At 46.4% G+C, this 6,000-nt stretch overlaps 1 pseudogene; it reads left to right on the top strand.

Annotated features, from left to right (window-relative positions):
- The window catches only part of LOC146989395 (uncharacterized), a 75,034-nt pseudogene extending 74,054 nt beyond the window's left edge, over positions 1 to 980 (top strand).
- Positions 981 to 6,000: the final 5,020 nt, after the last annotated feature.

The raw sequence follows: 6,000 nt of genomic DNA on the forward strand, positions 1-6,000 counted from the left end.
TTTTTCTGATAGGAGTTACCGTTTTGTCAGAATAAGTCTAAATGTGAGACCAGTGCAGAGGCAGAAAATCACTCCTTTTCTCCACGTTTCTGTCTGCCTCAGCCTGGGGGGCCCCTATCATAATTGGCAACCACCTCAATTTGGTAATCAACAAGCTGTGTGATGACGGTACTTAATGTCCATCCATCCATTGATTAATTGATTCTCTCTGTTCCTGTCTGTTGCCAAAGAGAAACCACACAGCTTCGTGGGAACACGTTCAGGACCTCAGTTCATCTGAACGCTCACCGCCGGCGACGCCAATGTAGACAGACGCCATACATGTGCGAGCAGTGTGGGAAGGTGTTCACTACCTCCAGAGACTTAACGGTCCACCGGTGCGTCCACACCGGAGAGAAGCCGTACAGCTGCAAGCAATGTGGGATGGCTTTCACTCAATCTGGACCGTTAACGGTCCACCAACGCGTCCACACCGGAGAGAAGCCGTACAGCTGCAAGCAATGTGGGAAGGGGTTCACTCAATCTGGACCGTTAACGGTCCACCAACGCGTCCACACCGGAGAGAAGCCGTACAACTGCGAGCAGTGTGGGAAGGCGTTCACTAAGCCCGCAACTTTAACGAACCACCGGCGCGTCCACACCGGAGAGAAGCCATACAGCTGCGAGTGGTGTGGGAAGGCGTTCACTAACCCCGCAAATTTAACGAACCACTGGCGCATCCACACTGGAGAGAAGCTGTACAGCTGCGAGCAATGTGGGAAGGCGTTCACTCGATCCAGACAGTTAACGGTCCACCAACGCGTCCACACCGGAGAGAAGCCGTACAGCTGCGAGCAGTGTGGGAAGGCGTTCACTCATTCCGGAGACTTAACGGTCCACCGGCGCGTCCACACCGGAGAGAAACCGTGTGTGGGCATTGTGGGAAGGCCTTCAGCAAGTCCAACAACCTGAAGAAACACCAGCAATTCCACAGCAGCTAGACGACGGGACAGTCTGGTCCGCCACCTGAGCAACTAATGATTATTTTCATCATAGATTAATCTGTCGATGTGTAAATGATTAATCAATAAGAAGTTTGGTCAATAAAATGCTAAAAAAATGTTATATCAATCAGTGTTTCTCAAACCACCAGACATTGAAGAAGCTGGAATCAGAGAATTATGACTTTTTTTTCTTGATAAACTACAACATAGGTGGCAGTGCACTCACCGGAGCAGACAAACTTGGATCAAACTTTAACCTACATTTCAACATCTCCCTCTGTCAAAGCTCAGTACCCAGGTGATTCAAAGAGTCCATTATCGTCACGGTTCCCAAGACCAAGTGTAACAGGGTTAATATTAAATATAATTATATAAAATTGTAGTTGATTTTTTTAAATATATTTTTATCTGTTTTTTTATTCATTCATTTTCTATTATTTTGTTTTATTTATTACCTGACGTTTTATTTTATTTATTTGTATTTTGTATTATTTTCTTTTGGGGCCCCCTGCCCCTGCATTCCTACCTGGGCGGCCCCACCCCCATATATAAATGTAACCGTTGGTTTTGTTTTGGTCAGTTTGTTGAGAGGTGAGTTTTCTTTCTTTTCTGTGTCTGTTGGTGTTTTTATTTTGTCTCTTTTTTTTATGTTTTTCCAATTTATATGTCATGTTTCCTTTATAGGGGTTGGGGAGACGGAGCTGATTGTGTTTTGTTTTTATTTTTTTCAACTGGTCAGGTATGTTTACTTTTTTTAACTGGTCACTTCTCGTCTGGTCAGTTTGTTGAGAGGGGTTGGGGAGACGGAGCTGTTTGTGTTTTGTTTTTATTTCTTTCAACTGGTCAGGAATAAAAGAAATAACCTCTAGGAGGACTGTGATTCTTTGAACAACAACGCAGAGTGATCCACGAACCGGTTACACTTGGTGCCGTGACCCGTCGTATCTCCGGTCAGTGTCGTCTGATCCACCGGGTGCTGCTCCGGGCTCTCCCCTCCTCCCCTCCATGGTATCGACAGGAGCCAACGGCTGACAGCCAACGGTTCTGTCTCACGATCCTCCTCCACGGTGTTAGCAGGGAGCTAACGGCTGTTAGCCAACGGTCCTGTCTCGCGACCATCCTCCACGGTGTCAGCGGGGAGCTAACGGCTGTTAGCCAACGGTCCTGTCTCGCGACCCTCCTCCACGGTGTCAGCGGGGAGCTAACGGCTGTTAGCCAACGGTCCTGTCTCGCGACCCTCCTCCACGGTGTTAGCAGGGAGCTAACGGCTGACAGCCAACGGTCCTGTCTCGCGACCATCCTCCACGGTGTCGGCGGAGAGCAACGCTCGCTAGCTGCGGTCCGGTCTCGGGGCTTTCCTCCTCTCCTCTCTCGGTGTGGCGGCGGCGGTCCTGGCTCTCAGCTCTGCGGCTCCACGGCTCTGTTCCTCGGCGGTGGCAGGCAGTGATGCTCGGCAGCGGCTGCTGCTGATGAACCGGCTCCTCTCCGCGGTGTCTGGCGCAGGCTTCGCTCACCAGCTGACTTCGTTGACGTTCGGCTCTAGCCGGAGGTTTGTTGACCCCAGGGATTAAAGCCGCTATACGCGATGTTTGAAGTTAATCAGACTGTATGAACTCTCATTGGGAAACTGTTCAACATTTTCATCTGAGTTAGCTGATATTAAGTGAGGGTTGTATTTTTATTTACTCCTATTGAGCGAAGAAAAGGATAAAAAGGGAAAATTGTCTTTCTTTTTTTTGTAAAAAAAAACAAAAAAAAAAAGAAGTTTTATTGTCTTGTGTCTTGTGTGTATTGTCTGTGTTTGTTTTTTGTGTGGCTATAATGGCAGGGGAGGGCACTTTTAGGGTTCATACCAACTTTGGTCGTGGCGTTGGTCATGGGCATGATGTCACACTGGGGAGGGGCCAGCAGATTGCTTCACTGTGTTTTGGCAGAGGTAGGTCCATGTCCCCCGGCAACACAGTCTCACCCCTTTGCGTCAAACGGTTGACGCTTGGTCAAGGCCCCTTACGTCAATATACTGACGTGGAGGGGGTACCCTCGAGGTCGTTTCTCGACGAATAGGGCCACTCATAGACTTGAATGCAAATCCCTCATCGTCGGATTTTGACGAAGGGGGGCGGGACCGTTTCTCCCTCACTCCCAGTGCGTCAACAGCCTGACGAACGGTCACTGTCCCTCATCGTCACATGCCTGACTCATTAGGTGCCCGTTTTTCGTCAGGTTTTGACGCGCTCGGCTTTCAGTTGATTCCAATGCAGTCCCCTTCGCGGCGATATGTGACGCTCAGAGCAAGTGATCCAGCCGACCCGGCTGCGGCACTGACAGACGCTGTGAGCAGAGGAAAACTTTTTTTTTTTTTTTTTTTAACTTTTCCTTAAATCTTTATTGAACCTGATGCTGCTGTGTCTGACGTAGCTTTCGGCAAGGACGTCCTTTCGGTTATTTATTTATTTATTTATTTAGTGATCATGGTGTTTGGTGCAGAATAATCAATCAATAAATAAATAAATAAATTACGTCCTTGTCGGAAGCTGCGTCAGATCAGGAGGGGGGGGGGGGGTTGTGGATTCTACAGGTGAAGACCACTTCCGCGTTCAAAAAGCTGCTCTGTTTAATCAATATTCTGAAGAAAGATCTGATTATTATCCATAACGCTGTAACCATCCAAGGAAGACTGTGTAACAATATTATGTGCTTCTGCTGAGTCCAAAAGCCCTTTGTAATATCAACTTTATTTTAAGAAAAGACGCTTTGTTTCCAATGTCATATCACGGAGAAGCACTACATTACCCATAATCCTCATATTTATCAGCGACGTGTCTGATTGGTTGAGCTTGCTGTTACCAGCAAATGAAAAAATAAAACAAATTGAGCTTATATTATTTTCTTAGTAACTAAAAGGTCTTAACATCTTTTTTGTTTTCAACATTGAATAAAAAAAGGGTGCTATATTGTTAAAATTCAACAATAAAGTGCATAAAAGTTGGCTTGACTTCTTTCTTTTTTTTCATAATTTTCACCAGCATCTTTCTGGTCCACATCACATCATATTTATTGTAATTTTTAATTCAATGAGTGACATTTTATTTTTTATCTGAAAAACATTATTATGAATTCAAGGGTCAGAGGTCACTGATTAGTGTTAAATTTAACCTTTTTGACCCTGTTTCCTTGAACAAATCACTAAGACTTTGATGCGGGAAGCTGAGATTTTGATTTGATTTTGTTCAAAGCACTAGGGACAAAGTTTCTGTAGAATTTCAGACCTGTTGGACGTCCAGAAGGGTCACAGCTGACCGTCCAGGCTCGTTTCTCGGCCTTCAAAGCCTAGATTTAGAAGCCTCTGACCTTAAAGGAGAAATGCAATTCTTTAATAGCTTCCAGGTGCTTTGGCCTATCAGGCTGAATTTTTAGCTAAAGGAGCTGGTGTACGATCAGGAAGTAGGGGAGCTGTGCATAAAGCCAATTGGTAAGTGTCAAAGGTCACAGGGGTCAAACATCAAAGTGAATCCAGCCATTCCTGCTTTTTCTCAACAAAACATACACGCTTTAAGTTATCATCATGAAATATTAATAGGTTGTATATCAGAGAGTCCTCTATCAGAATATTTTGGTCCCGTTGCTCTAGGGGCCCCAGGGGGCCCCGGGGGGCCACTTGGCTTTCCCATGCTCCCACAGAGTTGGGTCTCGGGGTGATGGATAAGGGCCTCACCATGAGTCCACAGGCCAAGTTTCAAGTGATTTGGTCGGTTTCTATGGAAACGGCGGCCTCAAGGATACAGAGGAATGCGACTGTTTGAAGCCCCGCCTCTCGAAAAGTAATGGCTCAATCAGGACCAAACACACATCTACGCGTTCGTCTTGGGCCCCCGAACCATATATTACGAAATCAGAACTGTACGACTTTTGGAAATGTGTTTAGTCTATTTCAGCTTTTCAGACTCAGAGTCTGTCAGACTTAAAGCGTGAGAGACCCTCTTAGTCAGCTTTCCCATGCTCCCACAGAGTTGGGTCTCGGGGTGATGGATAAGGGCCTCACCATGAGTCCACAGGCCAAGTTTCAAGTGATTTGGTCGGTTTCTATGGAAACGGCGGCCTCAAGGATACAGAGGAATGCGACTGTTTGAAGCCCCGCCTCTCGAAAAGTAATGGCTCAATCAGGACCAAACACACATCTACGCGTTCGTCTTGGGCCCCCGAACCATATATTACGAAATCAGAACTGTACGACTTTTGGAAATGTGTTTTGTCTATCCATTTAGTCTATTTCAGCTTTTCAGACTCAGAGTCTGTCAGACTTAAAGCGTGAGAGACCCTCTTAGTCAGAAAAGCCGAAATAGACAAAACACATTTCCAAAAGTCGTACAGTTCTGATTTCGTAATATATGGTTCGGGGGCCCAAGACGAACGCGTAGATGTGTGTTTGGTCCTGATTGAGCCATTACTTTTCGAGAGGCGGGGCTTCAAACAGTCGCATTCCTCTGTATCCTTGAGGCCGCCGTTTCCATAGAAACCGACCAAATCACTTGAAACTTGGCCTGTGGACTCATGGTGAGGCCCTTATCCATCACCCCGAGACCCAACTCTGTGGGAGCATGGGAAAGCCAAGTGGCCCCCCGGGGCCCCCTGGGGCCCCTAGAGCAACGGGACCAAAATATTCTGATAGAGGACTCTCTGATATGCAACCTATTAATATTTCATGATGATAACTTAAAGCGTGTATGTTTTGTTGAGAAAAAGCAGGAATGGCTGGATTCACTTTGATGTTTGACCCCTGTGACCTTTGACACTTACCAATTGGCTTTATGCACAGCTCCCCTACTTCCTGATCGTACACCAGCTCCTTTAGCTAAAAATTCAGCCTGATAGGCCAAAGCACCTGGAAGCTATTAAAGAATTGCATTTCTCCTTTAAGGTCAGAGGCTTCTAAATCTAGGCTTTGAAGGCCGAGAAACGAGCCTGGACGGTCAGCTGTGACCCTTCTGGACGTCCAACAGGTCTGAAATTCTACAGA

The sequence above is a fragment of the Trachurus japonicus genome, chromosome 3 (assembly GCF_045865225.1).
Source record: "Trachurus japonicus isolate A0001 chromosome 3, Traja_1.0".
NCBI classification, from domain to species: Eukaryota; Metazoa; Chordata; class Actinopteri; order Carangiformes; family Carangidae; genus Trachurus; species Trachurus japonicus.